This window comes from Heterodontus francisci, chromosome 14, assembly GCF_036365525.1.
Source record: "Heterodontus francisci isolate sHetFra1 chromosome 14, sHetFra1.hap1, whole genome shotgun sequence".
NCBI lineage: Eukaryota > Metazoa > Chordata > Chondrichthyes > Heterodontiformes > Heterodontidae > Heterodontus > Heterodontus francisci.
Genome location: NC_090384.1, coordinates 96,522,512 through 96,536,480, shown reverse-complemented (window position 1 = coordinate 96,536,480; position 13,969 = coordinate 96,522,512).

The following is a 13,969-nucleotide window of genomic DNA, read 5'->3' as shown; positions in this document are numbered from 1 at the left end:
CTGCATTCTTCATTGTACCAGATTTGATCCCCCGGCTTGATGGTAGAGTAGGGGATATGTCGGGCCATGAAGTTACAGATTGTGGTTGAAAACAATTCTGCTGCTGCTGATGGCCCACAGCACCTCATGGATGCCCAGTTTTGAGTATGCTCAATGTCAAGATGGGACTTTGTCTCCATAACGACTGTGCGGTGGTCACTCCTACCAATACTGTCATGGACAGATGCATCTGCGGCAGGCTGTTTGGTCAGGACGAGGTCAAGCAGGTTTTTCCCTCTTGTTGGTTCCCTCACCACCTGCCGCAGACCCAGTCTAGCAGCTATGTCCTTTAGGACTCGGCCGGCTCGGTCAGCAGTGGTGCTTCTGAGCCACTCTTGGTGATGGATATTGAAGTACACCACCCAGAGTACATTTTGTGCCCTTGCCACCCTTCATGCTTCTTCCAAGCGGTGTTCAACATGGAGAAATACTGATTCATCAGCTGAGGGAGGGCAGTAGGTGGTAATCAGCAGGAGGTTTCCTTGTCCATGTTTGACATGATGCCATGAGACTTCATGGGGTCTGGAGTCGATGTTGAAGACTCTCAGGGCCACTCCCTCCTGACTGTATAATCACTGTGTCACCACGTCTGGTGTGTCTGTCCTGCTGGTGGGACAGGACATATCCAGGGATGCTGATGAAGGAGTTTGGGACATTGTCTGTAAGGTATGATGCCATGAGTATGACTATGTCAGGCTGTTGCTTGACTATCCTTTGGGACAGCTCTCCCAATTTTGGCACAAGCCCCCAGATGTTAGTAAGGGGGACTTTGCAGGATCGTCAGGGCTGGGTGTTCCATCGTCGTTGTTAGCAAAGGAGGAAATCAATGCAATAGTGAGAAAAGATATTGGCTCGGAAAATCATGATATGGAATCTGTATGGGTGGAGCTAAGAAACACCAAGGGGCAGAAAACATTGGTGGGGGTTGTCTATAGGCCCCCAAACAGTAGTGGAGATGTAAGGGATGGCATTAAACAGGAAATTAAAGACGTATGCAATAAGAGTACAACTGTAATCATGGGTACTTTAATCTACATATAGATTAGTCAAACCAAATTAGCAATAATACTGTGGAGGTGGATTTCCTGGAGCGTGTACGTAATGGTTTTTTAGACCAATACGTTGAGGAACCAATGAGAGAACAGGTTATCCTAGACTGGGTGTTGTGCAATGAGAAAGGATTAATTAACAATCTTGTTGTGTGGGGTCCTTTGGGGAGGAGCGATCATAACATGACAGAATTCTTCATTAAGATGGAGAGTGAAGTAGCTGAATCTGAAACTAGGGCCCTGAATCTAAATAAAGGAAACTTCAAAGGTATAAGGTGCAAGTTGGCTATGGTAGATTGGGGAACTTTACTAAAAGGGTTGACGGTGGATAGGCAACGGATAATATTTAAAGAACGTGTGCATGAATTACAACAATTATTCATTCCTGTCTGGCGCAAAAATAAAACCAGAAAGGTGGCTCAGCTGTGGCTTACAAAAGAAATTAGGGATTGTATTAGATCCAAAGAGGAGCCATATAAAATTGCCAGAAAAAGCAGCAAGTCTGAGGATTTGGAGCAGTTTAGAATTCAGCAAAGGAGGACAAAGAGGTTGATTAAGCAGGGGATAATAGAGGATGAGAGTAAACTTGCAAGGAACATAAAAACTTACTGTAAAAGTTTCTATAAATATGTGAAGAGAAAAAGATTAGTGACAGTCAGAAACAGGGGAAATTATGAAGGGGAACAAAGGAATGGCAGAACAATTAAACACATACTTTGGTTCTGTCTTCACAAAGGAGGACACAAATAACTTCCCAGAAATGTGAGGGAACAAGGGTCTAATGAGAGGGAGGAACTGAAGGAAATCAGTATTAGTTAAAAAATAATGCTCGGAAAATTAATGGGGTTAAAGGCTAACAAATCCCCAGGGCCTGATAATCTATATCCCAGAGTACTAAAGGAAGTGGCCCTCGAAATAATGAATGCATTGGTGGTCACCTTCCAAAATTCTATAGACTCTGGAGCAGTTCCTACAGATTGGAGAGTGGCAAATGTAACCCCACTATTTAAAAAAGGAGGGATGGAAAAAACGGAATTACAGACCAGTTAGCCTGACATCAGTAGTGGGGAAAATGCTAGAGTCTATTATAAAGGATGTGATAGCAGAACACCTGGAAAGCATAAACGGGATTGAACAAAGTCAGCATGGGTTTATGAAAGGGAAATCATGCTTAACAAATCTACTGGAGTTTTTTGAGGATGTAGCTAGTAGAATAGATAAAGGAGAACCAGTGGATGTGCTGTATTTGGATTTTCAGAAGGCTTTTGATAAGGTCCCACATAAGAGGTTAGTGTGCAAAATTAAAGCACATGGGATTGGGGGTAATATACTGGCATGGATTGAGAATTGGTTGACAGACAGGAAACAGAGAGTAGGAATAAACAGGTCTTTTTCTGGGTGGCAGGCAGTGATTAGTGGGGTACCGCAGGGATCAGTTCTTGGGCCCCAGCTATTCACAATATATATTAATGACTTGGGTGAGGGAACTAAATGCAACATTTCCAAGTTTGCAGACAACACAAAGTTGCGGGGTGGGGGATGGGGGTGGGGGGGTGGTGGTGGTGGTGGTGGTGGGGAATGTGAGCTGTGAGGAGGATGCAAAGAGGCTCCAATGTGATTTGGACAAGGTGGGTGAGTGGGCAAATTCATGGCAGATGCAGTATAATGGGGATAAATGTGAGGTTATCCACTTTGGTTCTAAAAACAGAAAGGCAGATTATCATCTGAATGGTGATAGTTTGGGAAAGGGGGCGGTGCAATGAGACCTGGGTGTCCTTGTACACCAATTGCTGAAAGCAAGCATTCAGGTTCAGCAAGCAATTAGGAAGGCGAATGGTATGTTGGCCTTCATTACAAGAGGATTTGTGTACAGGAGCAAGGATGTATTACTGCAGTTATACAGGGCCTTGGCAAGACCACATCTGGAGTATTGTGTGCAGTTTTGGTCTCCTTATCTGAGGAAGGATGTTCTTGCCATGGAGGGCGTGCAAAGAAGATTTACTAGGCTGATTCCTGGGATGGCAGGATTGACGTATGAGGAGAGATTGGGTCGACTAGGCCTATATTCACTAGAGTTTAGAAGAATGAGAGGGGATCTCCTAGAAACCTATAAAATTTTAACAGGACTAGACAGGATAGATGCAGGGAGGATGTTCCCGATGGCTGGGGAGTCCAGAACCAGGGGTCACAGTCTCAGGATATGGGGTATGCCATTTAGAACCGAGATGAGGAGAAATTTCTTCACTCAGAGGGTGGTGAACCTGTGGAATTCGCTACCTCAAAAGGCAGTAGAGGCCAAGTCATTAAATATATTCAAGAAGGAGATAGATATATTTCTTAATGCCAAAGGGATCAAGGGATATGGGGAGAAAGCGGGAACAGGGTACTGAATTAGACGATCAGTCATGATCTTTTTTGAATGGTGGAGCAGGCCCGAAGGGCCGAATGGCCTACTTCTGCTCCTATTTTCTATGTTTCTATGTCTCCAGTGCCTAGGTCGATGCTGGGTGGTCTGTCCAGTCTCATTCCTTTTAGGCTTTTTTCCTAGTGGTTTGGTACAACTGAGTGGCTTGCTAGACCATTTCAGAGGGCATTTAAGAGTCAACCAAGTCACACGTAGGCCAGACATGTTAAGGATTGCAGATTTCCTTTCCTTAACGCCATTTGTGAACAAAATGGGTTTTGACGTCAATCGACAATGTTTCCATGGTCACCACTACTGAGACTAGCTTTCCTAATTCCAGATTTATTAATTGAATTTAAATTCCACTAGCTAGCATAGTGGGATTTGAGCCCATGTCACCACAGCATTAGCCCAGATCTCTTTGTCCAATGGCAGGGATGGCCGAGATGAATGGAGACCAGGCTCCGCGACACGGACAGGGACTAATAAATACACATGGGCAACGTGTCCAGCTGGCGAGCCCGGATGCAGGCCATGTGGATCTGCGTCAGGGTGTTCTTGAAGGGGTAGCTGAAAGCCTGCTCCAAGGGCTCCTGTGACAAGGGCTCCCTAGGACCCCTCATGGAGCTGGCTTTGCCCGGACCGTGTGGTAGTTGGTGGGCAATGACCACCCCACATTAAAAGAACTCATGCACAGGCATCTTCCACCCCCCCCTCAAAATGAACTTCAAGACCTGGACTATTAAGACCCTTATGGACAAACCCAGCAGTGACAGACCTGTTGCACCGCTATTATAGCCCAAGAACTCCATTGCTACAACTTTGATATCACTGCCCTGAGTGAGACATGGTGGGCAGGAGAAGGCCAGCTCAGGGAACAATGTGGTAGATACACCTTCTTCTGGCAAAGTAAACCAGAAGAAAAGCACTGACTCCACGGGGTCGACTTCGCCATAAAAAATGAACTAGCTGACTGCCTCCTTGTGGATTAAACGATCATCTCATGACCCTTCCAAACCCAGAAACAGCACCCAACAGTCATCAGCACATAGGCCCCAACCCGAGAAGCAATAGATGTGACCAAAGAGGAATTCTACTCCAGCCTTGATCACTTGTTGTCCCGTGTTCCCAAGGAAGACAAGCTGATCCTCCTCAGAGACTTCAATGCCGGAGTTGGGAAGGACACAAACCTTTGGAAAGGTTTGATTGGCAAGGCAGGTGTTGGAAGGGTGAACACCAACACAGTCCCTCTTCTGACTAAATGCCTTGAACATGGCCTGATCATAAGAACTAGGAGCAGGAGTAGGCAATTCAGCCCCTCGAGCCTGCTCCGCCATTCAATACGATGATGGCTGATCTCATCTCGGCCTCAATTCCACTTTCCTGCCCATTCTCCATAACCCTTCAACACATTACTAATTAAAAATCTGTCTATTTCCTCCTTAAATGTACTCAATGTCCCGGCATCCATCACACTCTGGGGTAATTAATTCCACAGACTCACAACCCTTTGAGAGAAGTAATTTCTCCTCATCTCTGTTTGAAATCTGCTACCCCTTATTCTAAAACTATGACCTCCGGTCTAGATTGCCCTACAAGAGGAAACATCCTCTCTATGTCTACTTTGTCAATCCCCTTAATCATCTTACATACCTCAATTAGATAACGAACACCCTATGTCGTCAGAGAGACAAATACAAGACCTCATGGCAGCACTTTCGCTCCAGGCATTGGCATTTACTTGATTATATCATCATCCATGCGAAGGACCGGAAGGATGTTCACATTACCCGTGCCATGATAGCAGACAATGACTGCTGGACTGACCGTCGCCTAATCCGAGCTACTATCTCCATAAACCCAGTCCAAACACGGCAGTGGCAGCAGAAACACTGCCGCAGGAAAATCAATGTCGATGGTATCAAGGAGTCTGCGAAGAAAGACCAACTTGGGCAGCGTCTTACAAGCAACTTGGCAACGCTCAACAAACAGAAATCACAGAACATCCACAATGCCTGGTCTGCTCTCAAAGCTCCGATAATCAGCACTTGCGAAGATACTCTTGATTTCTCGACCATGAAACATCAAGACTGGTTTGAGGAGAACAACCAGGATCCAGGAGCAACGAAATTGCAAGCGCAAGGCGTTCCTGAACTGAAAGCATCACCAAAATCCGAGGGGAAAAAAGCAAGTATACAGACAATTGAAGGCCAGGTTCAACAAAAAACCTGTGACCTAAAGAACAGCTGGTGGGCTGAAAGAGCACAGGAAGTACAGCAACTCGCTGACAGCCACAACATGCGTGGATTCTTCAGCGGTCAAGACCATTTACGACCCAAGTACCTACTCCACTGAGAGCAAAGAATGGAGTGGCACTGATCAAGGGCAGAGAGGCAGTCACCACTCGTTGGAAGGAGCACTTCGAAGAGCTTCTCAATCGCGACTGTGTCCTTGACACGAACGCCCTCGATCACATTCCACAGCATGCTACCTGCCACGACCTCAGCACAACCCCAGCCCGACATGAGATCGAAAAGGCCGTCTGACAGCTAAAAAACAATAAGGCTGCCGACATAGACGCGATTCCCACCAAAATTCTAAATTATGGCGGAGAGGCACTCTTGACACAAATACATGGTCTCATCTCCCTCATCTGGAAGGAGGATAACATACGAGAGGATCTCTGAGAGGCCCTAATTGTGACCATATTCAAAAATGGCAACAAGACCGAATGTGCTAACTATAGAGAGGTATCCCTGCAGTCCGGCACAAGGAAGGTCAGCGCAAGAGTCCTTCTCAACCGCCTCCTCCCCGTAGCTGAAGAGCTCCTACCGGAATCACAATGTGGATTCCATCCATCAAGAGGCACAGTGGACATGATCTTCACAGCAAGACAACTCCAAGAAAAATGTAGGGAGCAGCAGCAACCTTTATACATGGCCTTCTTTGACCTCACAAAGGCCTTCGACTCTATCAACTGGGAGGGATTATGGAACATCCTTCTCAAATTTGGCTGCCCGGAGAAATTCGTCACCATCCTCCACCTACTGCACGAAGACATGCAAGCTGTAATCCTTGCCAACAGATCTGCCACTGATCCAACCCGAGTGCAAACTGTGGTCAAGCAAGGCTGTGTCATTGCACCAATGTTCTTTTCCATCTTCCTCACCGCAACGCTCCACCTCATCTCCTTGAAGCTCCCTGCTGGAATAGATCTACTCTGCAGGACGAGCAGGAAACTATTTAACCTACGTCGCCTCTAGTCCAGAACCAAGGCCACTCCAACCTCTGTCATCGAGCTGCAGTATGCTGACGATGCTTGCGTACACACACACTCAGAGGCCGAGCTTCAAACCCTCGTCGATGTATTCACGGAGGCATATGAAAGAATGGGACTGAAGCCAAACATCCGGATGACAAAGATCCTCTATCAGCCTGCTCTCGCAGCACAACACTGCACCTCCCCCACCCCGACTATCAAGATCCACGGCAAACCACTGGACAATCTGGATCACTTCTCATACCTTGGGAGTCTCATCTCAGCAGTCATTGGCGATGAAACTCAGCATCGCCTTCAGTGTGCAAGCGCAGCCTTCGGTCATCTGAGGGAAAGAATGTTTGATGACTTGGACCTCAAACCTGGCACCAAGCTCATGGTCTACAGGGCTGCAGTGTTACACTCGAAGGATGTCCTTAAAGCCTCCCTGAAAAAATGTGAAATCTCCACTGATTTGTGGGGTTCTCCTGCCCGAGACCGCCCAAAATGGAGAAACATCCGCGAAGGTGCCAGCCAGTTCGAAAACGTCGACATGCCCAGGCGGCGAACAAGTGCAAACAGCGGAAGGAGCATTCGGAAATTTGAGCATCCCATCCACTCGCCTCAAACACCACCTACCCCACCTGTGGCAGACTGTGTGGATCCAGAATTGGATCCACAACCCTGGAGTGGAAGAAAGTCATCCTCGTTCCTGATGGACTGTCTAAGAAGATGAAGAAGACTGGGTCACTGGATTGCTACTCCATTGAGATTACCACAACGCCACAGCCTCCCCCTATGATTCAGACTGGTTTGGAAGACACTGGTTCGAATTTTAAAGCAGGCTGCACTTCTAGAAAGATCCAGTGGCGGCTATTTCTACTGTGTCACAGCCTGGGAAGAATACTAGGGTATGTCTCTGATGAAAATATAAATTATATTTTCAATTATTTTCAACAGCATTTCTCCATCTTGTGATATATTCTGAAATCATTCCCATTGACGCTCGGAGCTCACAACGCTCATTAAACACGTCCGCCTTCGACTAATTCACAGGAGGATTTCATGGTCTCACTTTGCAGAAGTTAAACCTGGAGTCATTGCTCAAGGATACTGACTGAGAATTCTGGAAGAAGTTTTACTCAAATTTCCAGCAAAAGTTCAAGGAGGAATCAGAATGGGAATACAATACCCAGAAATAAACCAACAGTCTGTCTTTGCTGGAACTTTTATTTTAAATTGACAATTTTAAATTACACTGTTTCACCATATTAAGTCCTCACATGCTGTAGTGAGGTTGCAATCCACACTTGCAAAGCCTTTCACGGTGGCTGGGAGTTTTCTTGGAGCTGCTCCCTGTCTGTCACTGGATGCAGGGCTGAAATGCCTCTTCCACATACAACTGCTCGATTTTAACTCTTTAACCTGCTGGCAGCAGGGGAGCTTGGCAGTGCTAAGGGAACCTGAAAGTTTCAGCAGCTTTTTAATGCAGACACTGTATTTGCATTGGACTTCTGGGTTTTCCGACCAACTAGCACGAGCAGGCCTGATGACAACCTGCATTGGCCTATTTCAGCTTAACTATTTAAAGGGACCCTGCTGGGATGAAACATTGTACAGGTGTTTAAACAGAGCAAGAATCTGCAGTAATGGACTCACAACATTGTAAGGCAGGACCACGTTTCACTGGTGCTTCCCTAGAGATTATGCCACAGGGTGTAAGGGCCCGCGGGGAGATTCTGTTTCCTGCGGATGAGAGGAAGTAGCCTGCCACAGAGAACAATAAAGCGTGGTTGGAAAGGGCTCAGGAGGTCAGCAGCAGGAGTGTGCTGCCACACAACTGGATAAAGTGCCAGAAGGAGTTTAATGACCCGAACAAAGCAGGGCAGGTGAGGGCAATGGCACATTCAAATATATCCAGCTGTGCACCTTACCCTAACCCCCCACACCCTCTCTGCCTTCCCAAACCTATTGCTGCACCTCACTCCTCAAAGCAACTGCCTTGCAGGTGCACTCATGCCTTTATGTCTAGGCATCTCCTCACAACCAAATTGACCATCCACCACCATCTTAATACAGTGTCACACCCATCCCTTACAGTGACGTTCCGCAAATGTTGTCCGTCCATCTACTCAACACATGCCATTACTCTCACTCATTGGCCTCTTTTCTCCCTCTTTGTAGAAATAGAGAACACCAAGGAGAGGCAGTGAACTGGAGGTGCCCTCCAGCCATCTCCATACTGACATCTGTGGAGGAGGAGGGCTGTGTAGAAGCTTGGTCTCGGCATGCCTGGCCACTGGAGATGCAGAGATGAGGGTCTCCTAGCTACCTGGTGGCAGAATTAAATTAAAGCCACTTGGCATGCAACACTCACTCATATCGACTTGATGTCAGCAGCCACTGAAATATGATGATCTTCACGATGATGACTTAGAACCCTCTCACTTGTCAGTTTTAATTCATGTCTCTCATCTCCCACAGGCCCTTCAAGCCCCCCTCAGGAAGTAGTGCAGGAGGAAGGTGAAGACTCCTCAGATGAGCCCCCAACAGGACTCATGCACATGTTTCACCAGCTCAGATAAGTAAACCTGGGTGCAACTGACAAGACAGGTAGTTGGCTTGCCACATGGTGAAGCACACATTACAAGTGTGCAGGAGCATGTGGTGCAGACGGGTAGAGCTGTGGAGAGCCCCTGGAGTTTAGAAGAATGAGAGGTGATCAGATTGAAACATATAAAACTCTTAAGAGACATGAAAGATGCATGGGAACACCACCTCCTGCAAGTTCCCCTCCAAGTCACACAACATCCTGACTTGGAACTATATCACTGTTCCTTCACTGTCGCTGGGTCAAAATCCTGGAACTCTCTTCCTAACAACACTGTGGGTGTACCTACACCAGATGGACTGCAGCGCTTCAAGAAGGCAGCTCACCACCACCTTCTCAAGGACAACTAGGGATGGGCAATGAATGCTGGCCTAGCCAGAGATGCCCGCATCCCAAGAATGAATAAAAAACATATTTGAGGTGCTTAAATACTGTTTCCTCACTCCTCTGTGAAGCACCTTGGGGCATTTATCTACATTAAAGTAAGTTCTTGATAATTTTTTGAAATTCAGCCCTGGATTTTTATTGAAGCATAGTTGTTGCATGCCTTTTGTTGGGGGAGTATTAAGATTGATCCTGCAGCTTGAGATTACCCTTGCATATGTAAATTTCCTCACCGAACCCAAAGATAATTATTTTACACTGTTGTTAGACGTTTGCTATCACTGCTTATTAAGTTTGGTTAAAATGTATCCTTCCCTACAGGGGGAATGGCACAAATGATCTGCTAAAGAATCCATCAAATGGATAATTTGACCTGAGGCAGCGAATCATGTGATGTTCTTACGCTACCATTAAACCCACTTTCTTTCTTCATGGGAACAGATGACACAGTGGCTGTTGGAACCTCGATTGTAATAAGAAAGCAGATGGCTCTTTAATTGCAGCAGCTCAGAATGGATATTTGGGCAGCGGTCACTCAGAACACAAATGCAGAGCAAAGACTTAAACAATGAAACCCATCAGGAAATGAATATTTGGGCTTTAAATTGCCTTTGGTTTTTGAAGACGCTATCATTTGAGGTACTGACATGCCGAACTCTGAATTAACATGAGGGCCAGGATTTTGGGTTTTGGGTCAAGACCCTGATGTCAGGGTCAAGTGGGGGCCCTGGCCCCGCATTGTGCCGGGAACAGAAACCCTACAGAGATTTTGCCTGACTTGGCCAATTAGTGGCCAAAGGGCATACCCGGTGTCCAATTAAAGATGGCGGGTGGGCTCTTGAAGTTGGAGGGCCAATAGGAGGCCCTCCAGAGCGGGAGGAACTGCAGCCTAATGGTACAGGTAAAGGAGAGGGTGCCCCATCGTAGGGTGCCCTCTCACAAACCTCATCGACTTCTGCAGTAAAATTGGCCACAGCTGCAGGACCACTATTGTGGAGGTGGAAACCCCTCCACAGGGTGGTCTGTGGCTGCAGTTGTGGCCAGGTAGGTGGGAAGGTCCTCAAAGACATCCTGGAGCGCTGCGCCCCCTGGTCTGCCACTGGGAGGTCACCTCCAGGCAGCTGCCGTGCTCCTGGTGTTGCGGAGCACTCACAGGCCTACTGGAAAATTCCAGTCAGCCTCTGATCAGGTCAGCCTGAGTGGCGAACTACATTATCCTAAATTATCTTAACCAGCTACCCACCGCAATCTGGCCGCCAGCAAAAAAGCTCCAGGGTGGGATAGTGCCAGCAAACAGGCATGCCAGCCGGTGGCACGAAATTACATGCCTGCCTGCCTCCATTCTCGCCCTCATACAGGGGCCGGAAATCCTGCCCAAGGTGTCAGTGCCACTTTTAAGATCAAGAACCAAAAAAAAATGTTCTTCTTTTATGCCAAAGTCAAGACAGGGTTTTTACCATTTACCTCAGTTCCTCCATCTCCCCCACCCCGCTCTCTCCCCCTCCCACAAACACCCCCTTAACCAGTCCTCCAGGCCTTTTTGTCTGCTAACTTCTAATAATAGAGAAACAGAGGCCTGTCCTTCAGAATGGACAACAAGGCCACTTGTTCCCTCTGTGCTGCCTAGGTGGGATGCAAGTTGTTCCCTTCAAGATTCCGTATGTGCAGCTGCACAAAAAAATTGAATAGGCCACGCACAACAAAGGGAAATTAGAGGGGATGTTGCTATGAACCCACAGCCCTCCTACTTTAGAGATGAGAGACCTTCCAACTGAGCCACAACCATTTACATCTGTGGATGAGCTGAAATCTTTTGTGAACTCGTTATTTTTGCTGCCTCGCCCTCTCCCCAGTCCCCTTGATTTCAGATCCTGTCCCATCAGCTGGTGCAGGCCTGAGCCTGAATGTCTGTCTTCACCAGAGGCTGCCAGCTTTGTTTGCAAAGACATGACTGTAATGTGCCATCTTCTAGCTCCCAGTGAAACTAAAACTGACACCGAGACGGCAACTGACACTGAAATGGATCTGTGCCAGAAAGGGATTACTCCAGGCAAGAGATTTATGGCTGCTGTAAATCTGGCCCAGAGAAATTAATCAGTGACTCAGACTGTAAAAGCAATGGATCTTTCAAATGGAAAACAGCAGCAGCATGAAATGTGCATCCCAATAGCAGTGGAAGCAGCACTGACTGCAACATGCATAAAGAATGGTACAGCTTAATACAGGCATTGGAAACACACACAGTAGGAAGTTTCATATCTGCTGTTGCCATTTGGTGTCTCTGAAGTTAATCTAATTACTGCTGGTGTTATTGTTGCTGTATTCCAGTGTTTGGAGGGAACTACAGTGATAATACCCTAACCTTTAACCCCTGACCCTGGTTACACCTCTGAACTGTACGACTGGAGGATGGCCATCTGCATCTTTGGATTCCGCTTGATGACACCACAAGATATCTGGTTTGCTTCAACTCAGACTGAAACCCTGACAACGGGAACATAGGAACGGGAGGAGGCCATTCAACTCCTCAAGCCTGTTCTGTCATTCAGTTAGATCTTGGTAGAGCTGTGTCATAGCACCACCTACTCAAATTTGTTCCGTAAACCTTAATACTCTTGCCTAACAAAATCTATCAATTGCAGTTTTGAAAGTACTAATTGATGCTCAGCCTCGACAGCATTTTTGTGTGTGGTGGGGGGAGGGATGCGGGGAGAGAGAGTTCCGGATTTCCACAACCCTTTGTGTGAAGAATTGCTTTCTGACATCACCATTGAATGGCCTAGCTCTGATTTTAAGGTGCTGCCCCGTCTTCTGGAGCCCTCCCCCACCAGAGGAAACAGTTTCTCTCTATCTAAACTATCAACTTACATCCTTTACTCATCTTAAACATCTCAATTAGATCATCTAATCCCAGGGAGTGAATGGGGTCAGGGATCAGGAGGCAGGGTTAAGAGAAGTGGGGCCTTCTCATCCTTGGTAAAGAGGAACTTCTGAATATTTATTAAAAGATTCGACCCTCCTCTTTGGGGCCCTTGACCCATTGGTGTGTTCCACTTCTACACACTTGAGGTCTGGACAGGCCCTTCCCCACAAGAGGGTGGTTGTAGATGGAAAGTATTCAGAATGGAGCTCGGTGGCCAGTGGTGTTCCACAAGGATCTGTTCTGGGACCTCTGCTCTTTGTGATTTTTATAAATGACTTGGATGAGGAAGTGGAAGGCTGGGTTAGCAAGTTTGCCGATGACACGAAGGTTGCTGGAGTTGTGGATCGTGTGGAAGGCTGTTGTAGGTTGCAACGGGACATTGACAGGATGCAGAGCTGGGCTGAGAAGTGGCAGATGGAGTTCAACCTGGAAAAGTGTGAAGTGATTCATTTTGGAAGGTCGAATTTGAATGCAGAATACAGGCTTAAAGACAGGATTCTTGGCAGTGTGGAGGAACAGAGGGATCTTGGGGTCCATGTCCATAGATCGCTCAAAGTTGCCACCCAAGTTGATAAGGTTGTTAAGAAAGCGTATGGTGTGTTGGCTTTCATTAACAGGGGGATTGAGTTTAAGAGCCGCGAGGTTATGCTGCAGCTCTATAAGGCCCTGGTTTGACCACACTTGGAATATTGTGTTCAGTTCTGGTCACCTCATTATAGAAAGGATGTGGAAGCTTTAGAGAGGGTGCAGAGGAGATTTACCAGGATGCTGCCTGGACTGGAGGGCATGTCTTATGAAGAAAGGTTGAGGGAGCTAGGGCTTTTCTCATTGGAGCGAAGAAGGATGAGAGGTGACTTGATAGAGGGGTACAAGATGATGAGAGGCATAGATAGAGTGGATAGCCAGAGACTTTTTCCCAGGGTGGAAAGGGCTATCACCAGGGGGCATAATTTTAAGGTGATTGGAGGAAGGTTTCGGGGAGATGTCAGAGGTAGGTTCTTTACACAGAGAGTGGTGGGTGCGTGGAATGCGCTGCCAGCGGCGGTAGTAGAAGCAGATACATTAGGGGCATTTAAGCGACTCTTGGATAGGTACATGGATGATAGTAGAATGAAGGGTAGGTAGTTAGTTTGATCTTAGAGTAGGTTAAAGGTTCGGCACAACATCGTGGGCCGAAGGGACTGTACTGTGCTGTACTGTTCTATGTTCTAAGAGGATAAATTTAAGATCATCACCTAAAGAACTAAAGAAGGTTAAGAGTTTTTCATTTATGCAGAGGGTTGTTGGGACATGGAATGCTCTA